Genomic DNA, 25,093 nt, shown 5'->3' with positions numbered 1-25,093 from the left:
TAGTTCATCCCTCTGTATACACCCAGGGACAACTAGGGCTACAGGGTAAGAGAGTGCTGGACCTGGAGTCAGGAAGATCTGAGTTCAAATAGCCTCAGATATTTACTATGTGACTATGGACAAATGACTTACCATCTGTTCACCTCAGCTTTCCAATCTGTAGAATGGGGATAATAATGATACCTATCTCCCAGGGTTGTTGTGAAGATCAAAGGAAATAAGAATTGTAAATGCACCTAGCATATGTAAATGTGCTATGTAAACACTAGCTATTATTCTTATTATTATCTCCTAGCAGTTCTTTTCAAGAGTCTTTATGGTATTTCAGCATCGATATTTATTTTCAAAGGCATCCTTGCCTTCTTAAACAGGTTGCTGCATGTTTTGCCCTAAATGTCTCCAAATTCTCCATCTCAGTATGACTGCTCTCAATATGATACAATAGGAAAATGATAAAGATATTTAGAGTCATAAATGACTTCCCACAGGAAATTAAATACTCAAACTCTTTAATGATGTTTCACATAAAAGCAACACTCAGTTGGCTCAATCAACTTCTTTTTTTAGCCTGTCTCACAGTATTACCTCTCTTAACTACTATATAGATGGAACTTGTACTATTAATCTCTTTGGATCGAGACTCTACAGCGGTGATGCTAAAAAGAAAAAAAAACACTACAGCAATCCATGTATAGTATATTAAGGGTTGTTGCATTATTGAAACATATGAATAATACTTTTAAGATCCAAAGTGGAAAAAATGCCTGATTAGCTGATATGTTAAAGAAAGAAAGAAAGAAAGAAAGAAAGAAAGAAAGAAAGAAAGAAAGAAAGAAAGAAAGAAAGAAAGAAAGAAAGAAAGAAAGAAAGAAAGAAAGAAAGAAAGAAAGAAAGAAAGAAATAGATTAGGAGCTCAGGTTCAATTAGTCCAGTCCCCTTCCAGTCATCCAAATGTGCTTACCTGCATTTCATCAAATGAAGTTCAGATCTAAAACTCCTTTATTTTTCATCCTGCATGCCCCGGAGGGCAGGTGGTCCCCATATGTTTCACCCCTCTGATCCCTGAAATATTTCTTTTGAAGCCAGTGGTGCCCTGGTCATAGAGATGGGAAATGGCACAGGAGAATCCCGTTCCTCTCTTGCTTTCTGAATGCCACTGAGCTCAGACAAAGGCAACTGGGTTCTCAGCTTCAGTTTGGTGAATTGGCACTTTATTTTCCCAGTTACCATGCCTACATGTAGGTCAGCCTTGCCAAGGATGGCATCCACAAACAAACAATAAAGAATGAATAGAAAGAGGAAATATTTTTTTTCTTATCAACATTGATGACTTTTGTCTGATTCAATAGTCATACACTTGTCACCATTTGATAAAACGACTCCCTTGTTTCATAAAAAAAAAAAATGGGGTGATGAGGCAGCTAGTTGGTGCAGTGGATAGAACACTGGCCCTGAAGTCAGGAGGACCTGAGTTCAAATCTGACCACAGAACACACACTTGACACTTACTAGCTGTGTGACCTTGGATAAGTCACTTAACCCCAATTACCTAAAAAAAAAATTTCTGTGAACCTCATGTGGGGGTCACAGAGAGTTGTAGATAGAGTACAGGATTTGGAATCATTTAAGACCTGAGTTCAAACGCTGGCTCAGACATTTACTAGCTCTGTGACCTTGGGCAAGTTACTTAACTGCTTCCTGCCTCAGTTTCTTCATCCATAAAATTGAAATAATTTTAACAGTTACCTCCCAGGTTGCTATGTAGACAAAATGAATACTTGTAAAGCACTTTGCATACCTTGAAACACTATGCAAATGCTGTCCATTATTTTTATTCACTTCTATTACACATGTAGGGCTTGTAGATAGCCCAATTGTATATCATCTCAAATGTTCTTTCAAGCTGTGTTCCTAAAGAAAACAGTCAATTACCTAATGCCATTTTATTTGCATTTTAAAGAAAGACACTCCATTTGGGTTCCTTCATAAGGGGGGGGTGGACGTCAGAGATATCAAACCTCTTTCATGAAGTCCAAACCTCTTCTGAAAAAAAAATATTAGGAGGTTTGTTTTCTTTTAAAATCAAGGTGAATAAGCAGGCTGCTGCCCAGTCATTTTTTGGCTCCTATAGAGGAGAGAATAAGAAGCCATTTGTAGGAAGAAAGCCTATGTCAGTATCTAGGTCTTATGGATAAAGAGCAAACAGGAGACTTGGGGAAACATCTATCTCTAAGGATAGCTATGAATTGGAGCTAGTATGTTCTTCAAGGCACAGAAAAACCTTCCCTCTTTTAGGAAACCTTCCCTGATCATTCAAGCCTACTATCAGGCCTCTGTCTTCTGATATCCCATATGATTTATTGTCTATGCAGTGGGGAACTTGTAGGCTCAAAGCTGCATGTGACCCTCTACGTCCTCAAGTGCAGCCCTTTGACCAAATCCAAATGTTATAGAAATCCCCTTAATAAAAAGTTTTGTTCTGTAAAACTTACACTCAGCCAAAAGCCCACATCTGAGGACCTAGAGGGCCACATGTGACCTCAAGGACAAAGGTTCCCCACCCCTGGATACCATTCATTTGACACTATACTCCATGGCATTTAGTATACATCATTGTTTAATTGTCTTGAAAATTCATATGATTTTTTTCAAGAAGACTGTCAACTTCTTGAGGACAGATATCTATTCTATTTCTTCATATGATTTTCTTCTCCTCAGAGAGGTAGTATGGCTTAATGGAGAGGTCAGCCACTAAGATGCAGGAAGACCTGGATTCGAGTCCCACCTTTGACAAATCTAGCTCAGAGACCCTGAGAAAAGCAACTAACCACTCAATGTTCCTAGGTAACCTTGAAAGTCTACAAGCTGTTGAACAACTACTGATCTATACAGACAGAGGGAGGTTTTTTCATTTGGAGCTCATGACACCATTGAAACGTGAGGTTTGAATTAAAAAAGCAGAGTGTTCTCATTATTGATATTTCATGAATCTCAATTGAATAAATGGATAAATAAGTGCAATCATATATAATTGTTATAATCTTACAGGAGTTTAGTGTAATTATTCAGGTCATTAATGATCATTTTTAATTTGCAGGTATAAGTATAGAAAGTATAACAAATTAGGTTATATTGGCCCTAGTTTCTCTTTAATTATATCTCTGGTATGTATATATATATGTATTTTTTTAATTTTCAGTTTCCTTTTTCCTGAGTTAAGAGCTGAAAAATGCCAGTTATGTGAGGTTTCCATGTATACAAGGTACTTTCTATATGACATAGCCTTCTAGCCTTTCCAACTTAAAGAGATCAGTAGCAGTTATGAAACTGTCCACTATCATCACGGCAAGAAACCTTCACTTTTGTCAAATCATCCCTTGTTCTTTTCTTTTCTAGAATGAATATGTAGGATCTCAAGTGACCTTAGAAACCATCTTCTCCAAACTTTTCATTTTACAGATGAGGAAGCTTAGAAAAATAGACCTCTATTTAGGAGCTATAATCATTCCTTCACAGTCTTGATTTACCCTGCATTCACTCAGCTCTTATCCTTTCCCCTCCAAGTCGTGCAGTGACTAGAATGTTAGACTTGGGGTCAAGAATGTGTGAGTTCAAATCCTCTCTCAGACACTTACTAGCTGTATGACCTTGAGCAAGTCACTTAACTTCTCTCAGCCTCAGTTTATTCATCTGTAAAAGGAGGAAAATACTTCCACCTCCTAACAGGGTTGTTGTGAAGATTAAGTAAGATAAATACATAAAATGCTACTCAAATCTTAGAGCTTTATATAAATGCTAGCTATTAATATTATCATTATCATTAATTATTATTTTCTACATATCTATGAAGAAACAAAAGAAAAGGAAATAGTTTTAAACACAGCAAAAAAGTTAGGTAGAACTAAAGAAAAAAATCCTAACAACTATTCAAAGACATCTCCTCCTCCCTCCCCCCACCAAAAATTGTGATTCCTGTACAATCCTAAATTTGGACGTTGAGGTTGTCTCCATTTTCCAACTATCTGGATACAACACAAAACTGATAGTGTGTGTGTGTGTGTGTGTGTGTGTGTGTATAATTGCATCTACTAGATTCTCCAACTACTTCCAAGATGTTCCTACCTATCTACAAGCTTTTTTTTCTTTTCAATTTGGCTAAAAGTGAAAATAAAGCAAAGCCCAAGCCCAGCAGATTTCTAAGCGAAGAGAAGAAAATGAAAAGGGGAGTAGGATCATTTTTGTCAGTATTATTGGAGCATCATATTTCCTCTACAATCAGAAACCATTGGCAGAATGCACTCGGGCACATTATATGTTATGGCTATTTGTTACCCAATTCCAAAGATGTTTGCTATGACTGCTTATTGTTTACTTTCATAGCTTCCTCATAAGTAGACAATGATGATTCTAGACAAAGTCATCACCTGATGCCAAGATGATTGAGGTGGCTGTCCAGAAATAGGTAAGCATTCATAATATGGAATACGTCACTAACACAAAGGATCTGCCTTGCTCAGGCCATTGCATTGTTCATGTTCTCTGTATATTAGAAAGAAAGAAAAAAACCCTCACTATTACTACATGTCAATCCATTGCTTTGTCACTTTGAAATACAATGGCAAATTTAATACTGGAATCACTAAGGATGAAAGGTGCGATACACAGGAACAAAAGCCGTTGACCTTCCTGATCTTAAGGCCAGGAAAATTAATCTCTGATGATGGCTTCAGAAAATAATATTGCGCTAGGAAATATGACAAGTTGAAGCTATATTAAATATGTGTTTTCCAGCAGATGGATCACAAGTAAAGCTGGTTTGTTTTTCCAAAGGGGAGGAAAAAGAAACAAATCCAGAGGTCTTGTCTAAATAAGAAGGAAGCTACAATGACTTATTATTATTATTATTATTATTATCATTATTATTATTATTATGTAATGTCCCTCTTGTGTAGCTGTTCTTTCCCTCACATTCTTTGAAGAGCTATGGGGCCTTGGGCTATGGAAGTAAGAGAAGAAATAAGAAGATACAGCTGTGGCAAAGTCAAGAAGAATGGGATGCAGAGAATTACAAGGGTTGCATAGCTCCTTACTGAAGCTTGCTGCTGAGTGCATTCACCTCACATAGCATTATGGGCTGGACGAGGTCACAAAGTGATCAAAAGTCTTGGTCCCAGTCGGTGACTAGATTAACTACGTCTAAGCACAAAGCTTCATGAGTTTTAGTTATCACTAGGTTCTACATTCCCAGGCTGAATTCAGATCCTACAGCCACTTAGATTCTGAGTTGAGATTGAAATGAGCGCTAAATAGAAACACAGTAAGGAACAGACAATAAGCTGCCAACGAACATTTCCTAGAACTGCCCAGTCTGCCTTAATCCTATGTCTAGGGGAATTTCTACAGCCTGGGAAAATTGAAGGTTCATTTTATTAATGTTTCATTTTCTTACTATGTATTATTCTCTAGTTGTAATATATTCTTTATTTGCTTATTGATTCTTCATTGTCACTTTTCCCCCCCTGCAATTAATTTTGCTTATACTACGTTAATGCAAGACTGCTACCACACATTCTCCCCCATTCCTATTTCCCTACCCTCTTCCAAGGTCCTTGAATTTCTTAAATCATTCATTGTTCCTATATACTTATCAATCATCTATCAATATCTACTACTCCCTTCTTTAACTTTTATCATTCCTTACCCACTTAAGTGTGTTTCAAAATATTCTTTGACCTCCAACCCCATATTTTTTTTCAATTTTATTAATTTATTGATTTATCAACAATCATTTCCATATGCTTTTGAGTTGAAAATTTTTCTCCACCTTCCATACCCCCACCCTCCCCAACACGGTGCACAATCTGATATAGGCTTTATATTTGCATTCCCATTAAACATATTTTCACATTTGTGAAGTTGTAAGTAAAAATTAAAACCAATAAAAGGAACCATCAGAAAGATGAAACAAAACTCAACAGAAGGTAAAAATAAGTGATACCAATTCGACTCCCATAGTTCTTTCTTTGGATGTGGACAGCATTTTCCATCCCGAGGCCTCTGGAGATGTCTTAGATCCTTGTAATGCTGAGAAGGGTTCAGTTTAACAATATTAGTCATTGCATAACATGGCTGTTATTGTATACAAAGTCCTCTTGGTTCTGCTCACTTCACTCAGCATCAGACCATATAAGTCTTTCCAGGTTTTTCTGAAGTCAGCCTGTTCATCATTTCTTATAGCACAATAGTATTCCATTACATTCATATACCACAGCCTGCTCAGCCATTCCCCAATTGATAGGCATCTTCTCAATTTCCAATTCTTTGCCACCAAAAAGAGCTGCTATTGATATTTTTGTACATGTGTGTCCTTTTCCCATTTGTTTGATCTCTTTGGGATATAGCCCTAGAAGTGCTATTGCTGGATCAAAGGGTATGCACATTTTTGTAGCCCTTTGGGCATAGTTCCAAATTGTTCTCCAAAATGGTTGGATCATTTCACAACTCCACCAACAATGTATTAGTGTTCCAATTTTCCCACATCTTCTCCAACATTTATCATTTTCCTGTTTTGTCATGTTGGCCAATCTGATAGGTGTGATGTGGTACCTCAGAGTTGTTTTGATTTGCATTTCTCTAATCAATAATGATTTAGAGCATTTTTTCATATGACTATAGATGGCTTTAATTTCTTCATCTGAGAACTGTCTGTTCATATCCTTTGACCATTTATCAATTGGGGAATGGCTTGTGTTCTTATAAATTTGTCTTAATTCTCTATATATTTTAGAAATGAGGCCTTTATCAGAGAGACTGGTTGTAAAAATTCTTTCCCAATTTTCTACCTTCCTTCTAATCTTAGTTGCATTGGCTTTGTTTGTGCAAAAACTTTTCAATTTAATGTAATCAAAATTATATTTTTTGCTTTTCATAATGTTCTCTATCTCCTGTTTGGTCATGAATTCTTCTGTTCTCCATAGATCTGATAGGTAAACTATTCCTTGTTCTCCCAGTTTACTTATGGTATCAGCCTTTATATCTAAGTCATGAACCCATTTTGACTTTATTTTGGTATATGGTGTGAGATTTGGGTCTATGCCTAGTTTCTGCCATACTCTTTTCCAGTTTTCCCAGCAGTTTTTTTCAAAGACTGGGTCCTTATCCCAGAAGCTAGGGTCTTTGGGTTTATCAAGTAATAGTCATTCACTACTGTGTCTTGCATATTTAACCTATTCCACTGATCCACCTCCCTATTTCTTAGCCAGTACGCAGTTTTGATGATTGCTGCTTTATAATACAATTTAAGATCTGGAATTGCTAGGCCACCTTCCCCTGCATTTCTTTTCATTAGTTCCTTTGATATTCTGGACCTTTTGTTTTTCCAAATGAATCTTGTTATTATTTTTTCTAACTCTATAAAATAATTTTTTGGTAGTTTGATTGGTATGGCACTGAATAAGTAAATTAGCTTAGGTAGGATTGTCATTTTTATTATATTAGCTCAACCTACCCATGAGCAACTGATGTTTTTCCAATTATTTAGATCTGATTTTATTTGTGTGAAAAGTGTTTTGTAATTGTGTTCATAGAGTTCCTGGGTTTGTTTTGGGAGGTAGACTCCTAAATATTTTATAATGTCTACAGTAAGTTTAAATGGGATTTTTCTTTCTATCTCTTGCTGTTGGGCTTTGTTGGTAATATATAGAAATGCTGATGATTTATGTGGGTTTATTTTATAGCCTGCAACTTTGCTAAAGTTGTTTATTATTTCAAGTAGTTTTTTACTTGATTCTCTAGGATTCTCTAAGTATATCATCATGTCATCTGCAAAGAACAATAGCTTTGTTTCTTCTTTGCCTATTCTAATGCCTTCAATTTTATTTTCTTCTCTTATTGCTAAAACTAATATTTCCAGTACAATATTGAATAACAGTGTGATAATGGACATCCTTGTTTCACCCCCAATCTTATTGGAAATGCTTCTAGCCTGTCCCCATTACATATAATGCTTGCTGAAGGTTTTAGATATATGCTATTTATTATTTTAAGGAAGACTCCATTTATACCTATGCTTTCTAGTGTTTTTAATAGGAATGGGTGTTGTATTTTATCAAAAGCTTTTTCTGCATCTATTGAGATGATCATGTGGTTTCTGTTGGTTTTGGTGTTGATATGCTCAATGATGCTGATAGTTTTCCTAATATTGAACCAACCCTGCATTCCTGGTATAAATCCTACCTGGTCATAGTGTATTATTCTTGTGATAAGTTGCTGCAATCTATTTGCTGGTATTTTGTTTAAAATTTTTGCATTTATATTCATTAGAGAAATTGTTCTGTAATTTTCTTTCTCTATTTTGACTCTGCCCAATTTAGGTATCAATTCCATATTTGTATCATAAAAAGAATTTGGTAAGACTCCTTCACCTATTTTCCCAAATAGTCTATGCAGTATTGGAATTAATTGTTCTTTAAATGTTTGATAGAATTCACATGTAAATCCATCTGGCCCTGGAGATTTTTTCCTAGGGAGTTCATCAATGGCTTGTTCAATTTCTTTTTTGAGATGGGGTTATTTAAGTATTTTACTTCCTCTTCAGTTAATCTGGGCAATTTATATTTTTATAAGTATGTATCCAGTTCACTAAGATTGTGAAATTTGTTGGCATATAGTTGAGCAAAATAATTCCTAATCATTGTTTTAATTTCCTCTTCCTTGGTGGTAGCTTGGCCCTTTTCATCCTTGATACTAGGAATTTGGTTTTCTTCTTTGTTTTTTTAAGTTAAATTAATCAAAGGTTTATCTACTTTACTGTTTTTTCTTAAAATGAGCTCTTAGTTTCATTTACTACTTCAATAGTTTTCTTAATTTCAATTTTATTAATTTTTCCTTTGATTTTCATTATTTATAATTTAGTGTTTAGCTGAGGATTTTTAAGTTGTTCTTTTTCTGTTTTTTTTAGCTGTATGCCCAATTCATTAATCTCCTCTTTTTCTATTTTATTTATGTAAGCATTTAGAGATATAAAACTTCCCCTAAGAACTGCTTTCACTGCATCCCATAAGTTTTGGTATGTTGTCTCATTATTGTCATTCTCTTGAATGAAATTATTGATTGTTTCTATGATGTGGGTTTGTTGACAATGTTGTCCTCTTCAGAATTTCTGTCTTGATCTTCACTCTTCCGATAATATGAATCTATGCATGTTTCTTTTTACTCATGGTGTTTCTTTATTCCCTGGCCTTTAAAGAGATTGAGCTCTCCTGCTTGGGAACAGAAGGTACTGACCCAAGCTTCTTCTGTTGGGAGCCTAGGTCTTGGTCACTGGCTTTGCGTTCTGGGGCCTCTTATGCTGGGAATTGGAGGCTGTAGGTTTCTAGCAGCTTACCTTGTGTTGGGCTGGAATCAGCAAGGCTGGAACTTTCAGGCAATTCTAGGTTGCCTGCTTTTCCTTTCCTTTAGCTTTCTTCTGCTCCTTTTAGATGGCTGCTGCAGGATGATTATCTGCCTGGGGCCCCCTGCAGTGTTGTCTCCCTTGTTTCTGCTAATGTACTGGGAGATTCCTTTGTGGTCTGAGACTCCTGGTGGTTTTATGAGCTGGTTTCCACCGGTTCCCCCTGACCTCACTGAAGCACTCAGATGTCCAGGTGTTGATGCTTGCCTGTTCTACCACCTGTGCTTCAGATTTTCTTCGCAATTGGAGGCTGTAGGGCTCTAACAGCTCACCTGGTGTTGGGCTGGAACCAGCAAGGCCCCAGGGCTTTAGGAAGCCTTTAGGTTGTTTTCTTCACCTCCTTGCAGATGAATGCTGCAGGGTACTTGTCTGCCTGAGGCCCCTTGTAGTTCTGCCTCCCTTATTTTTGCTGAGACACTGGGAGACCAGTTTGCTGGGCTGCTGCACTGCTGCTCCCCATCTTTCTTCTAGTTCAGCTGTTCCAGGGTTTTGTTTTGTTTTGTTTTGTTTTTTTTCCTGGGGTGATATTTTCTGGGTTTTCAAGGGCTAATAGGGGAGAGTGAGAGGGACTACCTTTTTACTCTGCCATCTTGGCTCCTGGAAGCAGAACTGGATAGTTTATTTTTAAAATTGAAGATTAAGCTCACTTTTGAAGGCTATGTTATTTTGGGTTGAAATTGAGTTTCTTGGATTTTTGGAATATCCCACTGGAATTCTTTTATTTTTGTTTGTTATTAAAACTGTGAAATTTAATCATTACCTGACTGGGAATTTTAGGCATGGTTTTTTTTTTCCTAGCAGGTACCTATGGTTTTAATTGATCTGTGTTTTATTATCTGTATTCTAAAGTTGTGGATAGTATTCTTGTATTCTTTCCACAGTATGATATCCAAATATTTTGATACATCAATGTTCTTCTGAGACACTATGACTATTTAAGTTATCTCTGCACATTCTACTTTCGAAGTCAATCATTTTCTCATGTCTCCAATGCCTATTCCATTTTAGGTGATTAATAAGTGTGTATTGATTTATTTATAATGCTTATGTTCTTTTTAATGTTGTTGTCTTTTGCTTCTATTCTGCTAAATTTTCTTCTATTTTTCTATTTTTGTTTTCCAAAACTTTAATTCTCCCTCAGAGCTTCTAATTTTTTAAAGAGATTTTCTGTTTAGTATTCATTTTTTTCCATCTGGCTACATTTTAAATTTTGTGCTGGATGTTCTAATTTTCAAATTAATTTTATTCTTAAAATCTTCTTTTAAATATTTTATTTCTTTTTAAAACTATTTTTATGTACCCCACCACAAACACATTGTTTCATAATATGTAAGATATCCACAGAATTCCTGTTTTCATCAAGGTATTTGTTTTTAGTTTACCTCATAAGGTTGTTTTTATTTATTGAGTTTTTTCTTTTCTTTTCACATTTTCTCTTTTTCTCCCTTTTATCTTTATGAGAATTTCGGATGGTTAATTTGATCATGAACTAGGTTTTCATTCAGGCATTCTCCCTCAGCCTTTTAGTCCATCCTCCTCCTTCATTATGAGATTTCTCTCCCTTTCAGTTTTATATACATCCATAAGAATGGACATGCTTCCTCACATTATGCTCAGGGAATCCAGCCAGATCTACATCAAGAATAGACTCAGTGGATTAAACCAGCATCAGCTAGGGTTCCAGTACTCTTTTCCTCAGGCACAAAAGCTTTTGCCTATCTTTTCTATAGTGTTTCATCATACTGTTCACTCCTTCCCACCCACTCCAGTACCTTCCTTTACTTGACTTGGCAGACTCATTGTCTGATTTTTCTTGTGAAGTGATTAGAAGTTCAGGAGGCACTTCCATGAGGGAACATGGCACAGATTTACAGTTAGATATTAAAGCCCAAATCTATGAGTTTAATTACTGTTTACTACAATTAATATATGAATGGATTGGCAGTTGGGGACTAGAAGTAGGAGCTGTAAGTAGCTAAGTTCTTCAACAATTTTCATTTTTGATTGTAATGGAATATTATTGCGCTGTAAGAAATGACAAGCAAGATGGTTTCAGAAAAACTGGGAAAACTTCCATGAATGGATACATAGTGAAGTGAGCTGAATATAGTCACAGCAATATTGTTTGATAAAGAACTGTGAATGACTTACTTATTTCAGCAATACTATGATCCAAGACAATCCTAAAGACTAATGATGAAACATACTCACAGAAAAGAACTGATATTGTTTGAATATAGACTGAAGCATGCTGTTTTTCATTTTCTTTGATTTTTAAATTTTATTCTAGTCCTCTTGTACAAAATTACGTAATTAGCACATGCATAACCTACGTCTGATTGCTTACCACCTCAGGGAAGGGGCAGGGGAGGGAGGGAGGGAAGGAAGAAGGGTGGGACAGAATTTGAAGCTCAAAACTTTAAATAAAATATTTATTTAAATAAAACATTAAATAAAATAAAATAAAAATGTAAATAAAATAAAATAAAATAAAAAATCAATGTTTCATGTTGTTGTGGGGTCTTTCTGTCTTATCTAGTAAACTCAGTTCTATTGACTAGATCTGGAACATTTATTTCAAGAGGGTTTAAGGAAGAGTTGGAGATGTTTGCAGAAATGTATTACTCTACCGTCTTCCACATCATGTAATTTATTTATGTTAATTCTTAATGAAGGACACAGAATTCAGTTTAATAGTCATGATATTTATCCCCAAAATAGAAGTTATAATTATTTTAATATTTTTTTAAAATATTTTCATTTTTTAATAGAGGGCAGTATTTTTAAGGGAAATAATGTGGATTTGGAGTGAGATGATGAGTTCAAATCCTGGATCTGCTTCTGGCTACCTCTATCATTTTGGTTAAGTCACTTGACCTTAGTGAGCTGCATTTTCCTCATTCCCAAAATGGGAGGACTGAACTAGACAGCTTCTAAAGTCATGTGCAGTTTGAAATTTAGTCCAGTTTTATGATCTACTGGTACATCAGAATAACAAAATTTACTCTGAAAGGTACCATCTCTGTCTCAACAGGATATTTAAGACAAGTGAATATTTGCCCTGGTTTTAAAGTTTTCCAGAGAAGTAGTTTCTATAGCTTCTCTTTATTACTCATTCTAATGTTTAATAATGCCCACTTTCCTGAATTAACAAGTTTTCTGAATTTTCACAAGGTCACTAATTTCATTTGAAGTTTTTCTTTGCCTGACCACTAAATGTCTTTTGTGTCTAAACTGCTGAAATCCCCCCCCAACTTCCCCCCAAAAGATTTATTTAGGGAAGTCTCAGCAGACATTCGGATAACAAATCACATTCTTCCATTAGAAGGGAGACAGAGGGAGATGTGCAATGTACTCCACTCCTTTCTTTCTGTGGAACTGCATATTTTAAGTAAAGAACAAATCCCCAGTGAGATCATGTCTCATTTGAGATTGAACCAAAATCTCACTATCCATGAGCGTAGAGAGAAAAATGCACATAAAGTGCCCAGGAATTCTTTCCTCTGTTTTACTTCTGAAATTAACCTTGTGCAAATCAGGCCTGTGAAATGAACATTCCACATCATAAAATGAAGTTTAAAAAATGAATGGGATGCAGAGAGGAAGAACAGAAGGACAAATTGGCTAGGTAATTCTACCTTCTTTAAGACCACAACACAGGCATTTTCTAGCCACCTGGTTCAGACTTTAAAATGGGCATCTCTAGTCATACTTCTCTAGGTTAAATATGGAGTTGAGCAATTGTTTACCCAATTTGGTCAAGGGTAAAAGTCAATCTAGAAACCTGATGCCAAAATATTGCTAAATTTGGACTTGAAAAATGTTTCCATTGGTGCTATGTAAGTGATGACTATTCCCCTCCCCCATAAAAAATAAGATTTTGGACAAAATGTCTGAGTCCATGTAGTTCTGGTTTAATTTTAATTTTTTCAAAAATTATTTGAGTGTTTTATTTCAATTTTATGGAGATAAGTGTGCCATAATTATTTTTCTTTAAGCTAAGGAAATCTGACTATAAAAAAATATTAATTTGTTCCTTTGTGACCAAAATTAAGAGCAAAATCCATGGATTATTTCATGTGCTTAGATTTGGAAGAAGCCTTGGGGATCATTTAGTTCAACCACTTCATGTTCTAGATGAGGAAACTGAGGTCCAGAGAATTTAAATGACTTGTCCAGGGTCATACATGGGATAAGTAGCAAAAGTGGGATTTGAACTAAGTTTCTGTGCTTCAGATCTAATGGTCTTGCCATTCCATTAAGGTATGTGTAGCATCTGAACAGACTGTAATCTAGGAAGCAAGGGAAAATAGGGAAGAAAACTCAGTCATCAGATGATGAGTCTAAGTTGAAATCCCTCTTGTACTCATGTTTAGAAGACAGCTCCTTTAAAAAAAAATATTATTTTCTTTCACCTTTTCTTAGCCCACATTTAATGACTCCTTTCATCCTTTCAAACCTTTGTTCTTTGCCCTTTTAATTTGGCATCTCTGTTTCTATGTCCCATTTCTCCACATCATGTGTGAACAGTATACTCTCAATCTTGTTTCTCTTCTTACAAGCTTGTCTAGATAGAGGCAAATGGAAAAAAAGCCCAGGTTTCTGGCAGTGCTGTTCAATCTGTAAAGGCTTTGGTCTCTGTGTGTCTCCAGAGAAAGATTGAAGGATGCTAAATCAATAAGCCAAAAAACTGTCTGCTTTCATCTTTGCTCCCTCACCACCCACAGATGTGTTTGTGTTTTACACGTGGCTGACAGCAGTTAGACACATAGTAAAAGAATAGATTACAGAGAGGAAATTAAATGAGAGTCAGTCTTTATTTCACCATGTTTCCCCTGTTCTGCTTTGTTTGGAAGGTATGGAGTTTCTTTTTACTTTTACCTCCCACAATTTGATAGGCTGTTTGACATCTCACAGGATTTTCTGCCAGTGTGCTTACTTATAACACAATAAACAGGATTTTATTACCTGGGATTCACTTCTGTATTTTAAAAGATGCAAACAGTAAGCAAATGAATGGGAAAGGATATCCGGTCCTTAAATTTCAATTCTATCCTTTCTAGAAAGCAGTTACATTCTACGAAGAATCCTTTGTTACTTTTCAACCTTTTTAAAGTGGTTGAAAAAAACAGCTCTATTGTTTCAACTATACATTCTGTTGCCTTTCTGATTATTTAATAATTCACATTTGTTTTCCACAGACCCTATTCTATTAATCAAACAACTTCTTAAGTTATAACAATGTGAAATTTCCAAGAGATTGTGAAAATCTCAAAGGAGATGCTTGATGGTAATACTCAATAACAAGAAAAAGAGGTAACATGGTAGTTGTAGGTCCTGGGAAACAGGAAAGGCTGGGTTCAAGCCTTGTTTCTGACATGCTGTAGTACTAAAGAGAAATCACTTAAGCTTTCAGCAACCTGAAGGAACTCTTTAAGACATAAAAGTTGCTGATCTGCATCAATGGAGTGAGCTTCTACACCACAAACTCATCATACTTAATAGCTAGAAATTTAATACGTTTTAAAGTTTTGATGTATTTTCTTATCTGATCATTACAATAATTTTGTGAGGTACATACTATTTCTATCCCAATTTTACAAATAGGAAAGTGAGAGAGAAACATTCATTGATTTGCCCAGGTCATGAAGCTAATAAGGGCCTAATGCAAGACTTGAACTCAACTTCCTGATTCCACATCTAATATTCTATCTACTGGCCATCTAGCTGCCTATGAAATCATAGGCTCATATCCAATAAATTAGAACTCTAAAGATATATTTTTTCCCTAACCTCTATGTTTAGTAAGCTTGTTTTCAACACTTTGATCAATCTTTTTAATTAACATTTCCTATCATCCTGCCCCCAAATTTTTGCTGATCTCTAATGGAAAAAAAAAAGGTTAAAAAAATTCACTGAAGAAAAGAATTCCTTAAAAAATAGAATTGGCCAAATGGAAAAGAAAGCACAAAAACTCAATGAAGAAAACAATTCCTTAAAATTAAAAATGGGCAAGTGGAAACTAATGACTCCATGAGATATCAAGAAACAATAAAACAAAGTCAAAAGGATAAAAAAAATAAGAAAATGTGAAATATCTCATCAAAAAAGCAACTGACCTTGAAAATAGATTGAGGGGAGATAATTTAAAAATTATTGGACTAACTGAAAGCCATTATTAAAAAAATAACCTAGACACCATATTTCAATCAGTTTTCAGAAGAAGAAATCAAAGCTATCTCTAGGTATATGAAAAAAATACTTCAAATCACTATTGATAAGAGAAATATAAATTGAAACAACTCTGAGATACCACCTCACACCCATCAGAAATGATAAATGCTGGAAGGGAAGAGGGAAAATAGGTACACTAATGAACTGTTAGTAGAGTTGTGAACTGGTCCAATCATTCTGGAGAACAATTTAGAATTATGGCCAAAGGTTTACAAAACTGTGCATACCCTTTGACCTAGCAATGCCACTACTAGGTTTGTAATCCAAAAAGGTCAAAATAAAAGGAAAAGGATACACACACACACACACACACAATATCAATAGTAGCTCTTCTGTGGTGGCAAAGATTTAAAATTAAGGTTATGCCCATCAATTGGGGAATGCCCAAACAAGTTATGGCACATGATTGTGATAGAGTACTATTGTCCTATTTAAAAATTATGAGGAGGATAGTTTCAGAAAAACCTTTATGAACTGATGCAAAGTGGGTAGAACCAAGAGATCATGATACACAGTAACAGCAACACTGTAATGATGATTAACTATGAAAGACAGCTACTCTGATCATTATAATTGTCTAAGATAATTGCAATTCATGAAGAAAAATGCTATCCACCTCCAGAGAAAGAAATGTTGAACTCTGATTGCAAGTTAAAGTACAGTTTTTTTTCACTTTCTTTTTCTTGCTTTTTTTTGTGATATGGCTAATATGGAAATGTTTTTCATCATTTCACATGTATAATTGATATTGTTATTTCTTGCCTGTTCAGTGAGGAAGGGTGGGGAAGAAGTGGGATGGAGGGAAATAATGTGAAAGCTCAAAATTTAAAAAGAAATGTTAAAAATATGCAAATATTATGTTTTTTTTAAACTAAAAAAAAAAGAGATTATACTAAACCCCATCTACAATTGCAGTGAATGGAGTACTGGGCCCAGAATCAAGAAAGTCTTGAGTTAAAATCTCACCTCAAATGTGTATGACAAACTGTGCAAATCACTCAAACTTTTCTTCAGTTTCTATAATTGTAAAAAGGCCATGATAATACACATACCAGGGTTATTGTGAAGATCAAATCTGATAATATTTATAAAATGCTTAGCATAGTGTATGGCACATAGTAGGGGCTAAATAAATGGTAAGTCCCCTCCTTATCACCCCCATCTCTGAACTTTCTATCCCTAGATCTTTATTTCCAAACAATTACTAGATATTTCCACTAAATTGCTAGCACCTCTAATTCAACATATCTCAAACTAAACAAGCCTTCCCCCAAATCCTGCTTTTCTTGTGACTTTCTTGTTTTTTTGTTTACAAACACAGTGTCATTCTTCCCGTCACCCAGGCTAAAAAATTCAGAGCATTTTTCACTCTTCTTTTTTTCTCATTCCTTGGATTTGATTTCTACCAAATCTTGTTTAAACTGTGTGTATACATACATACGTACTTACACATATATGTACATACATATACATATGTGTGTATATGTAATATCTATAAATATAGATACAGATATAGATATAGATATAGGTATCTGTGTAGTATTTCTTCTATGCTCTCTCTGCATTTCCCATTATCATCATCAGTTACACAGTTCAAATCCACAATACTTCCAATCTGGCTCGTTGAAAGTCTCCAAATTGGTTTACCCACCTCCATTTCTCCTCTCTCAAATTCTATCTAACAATATTATGTTAGTTTATCATTTTGATTATTATTTCCCTAATCAGAAACTTTCAAATGTTCTCTATCCCCTAGTGAATAAAATCCAAACCTTTGAATTTGTCAGTCCAGGACCTTACTGTAACATGAGTATAGCAATCCTTTCCAGTTTTATATACCTGCCCCGCTACTTTGTCTTACTCCCCTTCACACCTGACTCCACCATAAGCAACCTGGAATTATTACTGTTATTTGAACAATGTTCTGGCTCAGATTCTTATAATCTAGCCACTGCTCACATTCCTAAAATCTAGACAATAGCTTGCTAATGTTCAGACTCCTTAAGAGTCTGTCCAATATGATGGATGTTTTAATAAACCTTGTCTTTGGCTGAAAAAAAAACACAATGCTCCTGATTCCTCTCACCAGGCTGTACTCTAGACATGTTCTACCTTGCCCAACTTTTCATTCTGAAATCTTGCTCCAGCCCTGCAATTCACACTTTAGAATTACTTTCAGCCCCTAGGCCATAATCTCTCATTAAATGACTTCTGCTAGAACTTCCATTTAAGAAGGGTACCCAGGTCAGCCATACCTCAGCCCAGGCTCTGAAGAATGTAGGCTCTCTGAAGACAGTGACTATATTATAGACAAACTTGTATTTGTATTCCCAGCACTTAGTATAGTGCTTAAGGTATAGTAAGCACTAAATAAATATTAGCTGACTATTTGATTTAATCTGATCTACCCATGTCTTTCTCATATTTTTAATTGTATCTGGATTCGTCTTATACCATAGCTCTACTTTGGCAAGTGCCAGCCTTTCTTCAAAGTCTTTTTCAAATTCAGACTCTTCTATGAAACTCCCTGATCCCTCACCTCATCTCCCCTCATTATAGAATGATCTCTCCATTTTCAGAATTCATATAATAGTTTGTACCTATATTATATACTCATTATATTCTATTTTTCATTATAGTTATTTTTACAAATGGTGTAGTAGATAGAGAGCTGAGTTTGTTGTCAAAAAATCCTACCTCAGTGACTTCCTGACCCTGGACAAATCACTTAAACAGTCAGATCCTTAATTCTATCATTTGTAAAATGAGAATAATAATTCTTATACTACTTACTTTACTTGACATTAGGGAAATGTTTTGTGCACCTTAAAGAATTTGATAAATGTGAATGATAATAATGATTTGATGACAATAATGATGTTGATGATTAGACTATTAAACCTTGGAGTATATTCTTTATTTGTCATTGTATCACCCATGATAGCTAGCATAAATTTTTGTACATAGTAGGTGCCCAATAAAGAATTGTTGAATTAAATCAAGACAATTCATTATCCTTAGAACAATTGTATAAATTAATGTGACTATATCTGGAAAATGAGGGTTAATCATCTGTATCTTGCATAATAAAATGGGATATAATATCCCCAGCATATTAGCCTAAATTGCAATTGTTTTCACTCATTAATCTTATTTATAGTAAAATATTTATAGGTGAAATTACTATATTGCCTTAAAGTATTTTAAGACTTTGAATTATATCAACCATTATATCAACCTATCAACAAAAACAAATTATCTAATAAGCATACAACATAAAGAAATCAGTCTTACTTAGCTTTTAGAAAAGTAGAACCAGCCAAGTAGTTGATGCATTTTTTTTTATTCTTGGTGGTTATGTATACGGAAGATTTGAGGGTGGGTGCATAGGGACTCATCTCATATCTTGCTACTTTACTTAAATTGTTTATTGTCTCCATTATGGGAAGGGTTGTCTTTCATTGATGATCAACTTAATTCAATTTAATGAATAGTAATCAAGTACCTATATGCAAGGTGTTTTGCTGGAGGCTAAGAAGATAATGAGGAAAACAAAACAATCTCTGCCTTCAAGAAACTTACATTCCATTGTAGCTTGAATTTTCTAGACATATAAACATGTCTTCTACAACTAGAGATATTATACTTTCATCACTCAGTGCCTATTCATTTAATTACTTTTTCATGTTTAATTGTTATCACTCCAATTTTTAATTCCATGTTTCATAAGAGTGATCGGAGTAGGCAGTTCTGTTATACCTATCCGTAGTAGTGAATATTGTACAGCAATTTCATTGATTATTCCCTGTTTTGGTTGAGAAGTTGTTTGTGATCTTTATTAATGCTGAGTTCCTAGACATCAGAATCTGGGCTTTTATAGGGAGAAGTCCTGAAAAGCATCACCCTCTTGAAGATAAGGGAGTTATACACATGGCTTCAGATCTAGAGATGTAGGGAATGGAATCATACTCTAGAAAAGATAAAAAAAAAGTTTGTGTCCTTTTCCACTATTCTAAGTTATTTGGACAGGGCAGGTCTGATAAGAAAGGAGTTGCTACTCGAGTAAACTCAAATGAGTTTATGGAGGACACAAGCCTTAAGAGTAGTATTATAAAATTGGATGAGGCCAATATAAGTATCTGAGGTATAGATAGTACTTACTGGAACATCACAGGGTTGTCTTTCTAACAAACTCATGTTTATTTCCCTTCCAAGGGATGTCCAAACCACAGGGTGGCACTATGTGTCTGAAGGACTGTATAGGTCCCTGGGGGGAAGGTGAGACTCACTGGAAAGGGAAGAGAATCTTAGAAAGAGTTGAGCTGCTGTGAGATTCCTTTGTTTGTTTGGCATTCTCTCTGTGGGATGAAGTAGAGGTCATTCTTTACTTAAGAACACCTTGGCTCCCTATGTAGGAGATAGGGGATCTTTTTACCTGTATTCTTGGAGGACCAGACATGAAGTATATACTAAGATTCCCAAAGGAAACTCTGGATAGGAGAAAAATGACCCAATGAGATATGTTTTGGAAGATAGTCACCCAAGATTGAAGCTAATCTGTGAAAACTCAGAGTTTGTGATTTTGGGCCACAATACTAAATGATAACATGAAAGAATACTAAGTCTAAAAGAGTAGCAACATAAAATATTTCAGAGGCAGTATATAATTATTACATGAGTATTATAGGTGATTTATGCTAAGTCAAAAGCAGGAAAGATGCCTGTGTACTATATTGGTGGCATTCTTGGTAGAAGGAATAACATGAAAAACACTCACAGAGGAAGGAAATAATACTTAGTGAGTCATTTAAGTACACTGCACCTTAAGCACTAGGGTTGGTGAAAGATACACAGATTGTCAAAAATAGAGCATAGCAAGAAAAGAGCCTGGTGTCTCTCCTCCCTCTCGATGCAAGAAATTCCATTTAAGAACTGGTCCTGTTTTACTCAAAGCAAGCAGTCACATATCTAACCCCACTCCTACCTCACTCCATCTTGTCCTTGCTTCAGTGTCAATAAATGAGGCATTCCTGTCCAAGCAACATAAGAAAAAATGGTATTTTATAGACAGAAATGTTGAGAAAGTTTTTTGGCAGGGACGAAGCTGGGCCCCAAAAGTATAAAAAGTACCCCTAAAATCTATTCAGGAAGAGCTCTTTCACAGGGCTATCCATTAGCTTCATCTGTCTGTCTGTGTTCCTGAAATGAACTCATTCCAGCCCTAACTTTCACATATTGGCAGTACCCCATTCCCTCTAATTTCCTAGTCACTCCCAGAACCTCCATTTTAAGGAGGATGCCCAGGCCACCCATATCGTCATTCCTTTCCTTGCTGCACTCTTGACTTTTCACTCAAACTTTCTTTATTATGACCTCAGCAAAGAACTTTAATCATTTAACCCACCACTAGAAGGTATTATCTCTTCCCATTAGAAAATACACTCTTAGAAAGAGGGGACTATTTTCTTTTCTGCTCATATGTATGTTCCCAATGTTTAGCATAGTGTCTAGATAAAATAAATATTTGATAAATAAACACATGTTGATTTGTTGATTTCTGTGAATTTGACTAAATTGTGGAGTCTTGGTTCTTTGCCATGACATGATTCATGAGGGAAAAAGGGATACATTCAAAGAGGAACAGTGGGCATTTAATCCCAGAAATGTAGTCAGGGAGCTACACTGTAGAGGGCCTTGAGTACTAGGATGAAAATAAAGAATTTAGATTCCATGCAGTAGACTGATGGTGTCCAAATGTTTTTTTTAATTGAGAACTTAGGAGGGTAAAAAATTGAGCATCAAATCCCAAAATGTGCATATTTGCTTATTTATAAAGTACATGCATGTTTTACTATGCCAATAATTATGTATATTATACATTTTACAAAAAGTAGAAATTAAAAAAGAATGAAGTAAAGACTAAATAATTGATCCTAGGGTTATTAGGGAGTTACTGGAGTTTATTGAAAAGAGGATTGATGTAGATCTGTGTTGTAAGAAAAATACTTTGGTAGCTATATGGAAGGTGGATTAGAGAGGAATAGATTTGGGGTTGTGATATCAATTAGGAGACTACTGCAAATAATCCAGGCAACAGGTGATAAGGTCCTGAGCTAAGAAGGGAGCGATGTAAATAGAAAAAAAAAAGCAGTTGGGAGAGAAGTGGATTTAAGGGAAAACAAAATATTTGGCAACTGATCTGTATGTGGGACAACTGAATATGAGAAGTAGAAGATAACATTCAGACTGTGAATCTGGGTGACTAGAAAGACAATGGTGACTTTGATGAGTATAGAGAAGTTCAGTAGAGGAGTAAATGGGGGTGGGGTGGGACAGGATATAATAAAATAGAATCTGTGAAATGTCTTGACTCATCCATGCTTGATTATCCTCTCTGACTTATTTTGAGTGATCACTGGTACAGGGTGCAGAGTCTTTTCTAATGAAGTGGTTTGGGGGGAAAGAGGTGGGCATTCTAGGAAGAGAGATACTGGATTGATTATAGTTGCCTCAAAGAGGAGAGGTTAGTAGCTTGACTAAGGGAGGGAAGAGGGAGGAAACTTGAGGGAAAAGATTAAGTGTGGTTGTGTTGGTGACCAGACCTGTGATTGGTCCTAACAGGGAGGGTGGGATGTGAGCCATCTTCTCTTCCTCTTATTGGTGATGTGTCTGTTTTTTTCTTCTTCAACCCAATTCAAATGAAAATGAGGTTCAAGCCCTGCTTGCCACTACCCTCACCTACCTTTCACCCTTCTACTATAGAAGCTCTTCATTGTGAGCCTCTCCTATGTGAGAAAATTTTCCCCATTCTACCTCTCCTTTCCTCATTCTCCCAGTGATTCCCTCTGTCTTACCCCTTAATATTTTATTTTTGGAAATCATTCCACCATAATTGCCTTATACTCATGCCCTCTGTCTGTGTAAACTCCTTTTAACTGCCTTATAATGATAAAGTTTTAGGAGTTATATTTATCATAAATTTGCCAAAAAGAATTTAAAGTGTAACTTTATTGAGATCCTTACGGTTGTTTTTTCATATTTGCTTTTTATTTTTTTGCTTCTGTTGAGTCTTATGTGTTAATGTTAAATTTTCATTCAGCTCTTGTCTTTTCATCAGGAATGCTTATAAATCCTCTATTTGATTTATTACTTAAAGGATGATATTCACTTTTGATGGATAAATTATTCTTGGTTGTAACCCTGGCTCCTTTCCCTCCTGGAATATCATATTCTAAACTCTCTGCTCTTTTAATGTAGAAGCTGCTAAATCTTATGTGATCCAGATGATATTTGATCCATTTCTTTCTGGTTGCTCGAAGTATTTTCTCATAGATTTGGGAGCTCTGGAATTTGGCTATAATGTTCTTGAGAGTTTTCATTTTGGTATCTCTTTCAGGAGGTGGTTGGTGGATATATTTTTTCAATTTCTATTTTACCTTCTGAATCTAAGATATTAGGGCAATTTTCCTTTATGAATTTTTGAAGTCTAGGTTATTTTTTGTTTTGATCATGGCTTCCAGGTAGTCCAATAATTCTTAAACTATTATCTTCAATCTAGGTTAGCTGTTTTTCCCATGAGGTTTTTCACATTTTCTTCTATTTTTATTGTTTCTTGATATTTCATGAAGTTGTTAACTGTCACTTGCCCAATTCTAATTTTTAAGGAATTGTTTCAGTGAGATTTTGTGTTTATTTACCATTTGGCTAATTGTCTTTTAAGGTGTTATTTTTGGCAAAATATTTTTGTGCCTCCTTTACCAAGCTGTTAATTCTCTTTTCATAATTTTCCTGCATTACTTTCATTTCTTTTCTAATTTTTTCCTGTACCATTCATCTCTTTCTTTACATCCTCTAGGAATTCTTGTTGGGTTTCAATCTGATTATCTTTTTTTTTTTGAGGCTTTAGTTGTAGCTGTTCTCACATTGTTGCTTCTTCTCAGTTTATGTCTTGGTCTTCCCTGCAACAATAGTAACTTTTTATGGTCAAATTATTTTTTGTTATTTCCTCATTTTTCCAACCTATTTCTTTACTTTGAATTTTATGGTAAAGTTGGGCTCTGCTCACTTGAGGGTGGATAGTACTATACCTAGCTGTCTCACCCTGACCTTTTGTTAGCTCTGCCACTCCAAATTTTTATTCAAATAATTATTTTAAAGTTGTTTGGAGGGGAATATTGGAATCTTCTACCACGTTCTGTGTATATTTTCAAAGCTGAAATTAGTAGATGAGTAATTTTGTATCCACATTGGCCTCTTCCAATGAGTCCCCCTTCCCTTCTTCATCTGAATAATTTTTGAGTCACCAGATTTAATTCTAGAGTTCTTTGCAGAGACATGTGAGTGTTCTGGAGCAAATTCAGTTGGGCATTGTGTGTCTCAGAAGACAAATATCTTTCCTATTCTCCCTTAATTCTGCTACCTTCTTTCAATTGATCATTTTAAATTTATCCTATGTATATATCTTGTTTACACACAATTCTTTGCATGTTCTCTCTGCTGTTATAATTAAGTTCCTTAAAAGCAGACACTATCTTACCTTTCTTTGTATTAGCACATAGCACAGTGCTTGGCACTTAATAAAACATTAATTGACTGTCATGTAGTAAATTTCTCAGAGTCCAGTTTTCATGCCCTCCCATGAACACATTAGAGAGAAGGCAAAAGCCTGGAGAAAGAAATGTTGCTGGAGGAGCAGAAGCCAAGATGTGGGAATAGTGGTCATGATAAGGAGGACCTTCCACTGGACAAAGCCTATTTACTCTATGTTAATTCTGGTTCTTGCTTCCAATCTGTCCTATGTTTAATTGTATAGTTCTAGGTTATTGCAGCCCAACTATCTTCTGTTGAGAATGTTCGAAGTCAGCCCTCCCCAAATCTAAGGTGCATGCATATGAGAGAATCTTAAGTATTGGAAGATACCTCAGAAGGCATATGATCCAACATGTGACTGAAAAAGAATATAAAACAGACAGTGTGTATTCCTCCAGCCTTTGCTTGAAGACTTCTAGTGAAGGTCAATCTGGTGCATCCCACCATATCCATCTTTGGATAATTTTAAGATAAAAAAAATCCAAATTTGCTCTCTCACCTTGAGACTATTCCCTTTCTACTCAAATCCTCTACACAGCTGCAAAAGTGATTTTTTTTTCTGATTTACAGGTCTGTTCATTGTCATTTTCCCTGCTCAATAAACTCTAGGGTCTTCCTTATTAACTCTAGAAACAAATAGAAGCCTCTGTGCTGTTTGTGTCAAAATGAAGTGCTCAAAACTGACAAACTCTAAGGAGATTTGTAGATATATTTTACGATTTAGGATTCTGGATCTAGGATTCAGAATACCTCAATTACGCTTCATCTACTTAGTGAAATGAAGGTAATCATTATTATTTGGATAACTGAATCCAATTA

The 25,093-nt window shown here is 35.3% G+C and overlaps 1 protein-coding gene across 2 annotated transcripts in view; it reads right to left on the bottom strand.

Moving 5' to 3' along the window:
* The window catches only part of KCNJ16 (potassium inwardly rectifying channel subfamily J member 16), a 77,041-nt gene that overhangs the window by 36,282 nt on the left and 15,666 nt on the right, over window positions 1-25,093 (bottom strand). The window contains exon 1 of one of the 2 annotated variants that reach the window (XM_021002618.2): window positions 962-1,115. The exons of the other annotated variant lie outside the window; for it this stretch is intronic. The gene's annotated coding sequence lies outside the window, so the exon portion shown is untranslated. Of the gene's footprint in view, window positions 1-961; window positions 1,116-25,093 lie in introns of those variants that run through there. 2 annotated transcript variants of the gene reach the window in all.

The sequence above is a fragment of the Phascolarctos cinereus genome, unplaced genomic scaffold (genome assembly GCF_003287225.1).
Source record: "Phascolarctos cinereus isolate Bilbo 61053 unplaced genomic scaffold, phaCin_HiC Scaffold_5;HRSCAF=322, whole genome shotgun sequence".
Classification (NCBI taxonomy): Eukaryota; Metazoa; Chordata; class Mammalia; order Diprotodontia; family Phascolarctidae; genus Phascolarctos; species Phascolarctos cinereus.
This window is presented reverse-complemented; position numbering and strand designations above follow the sequence as displayed.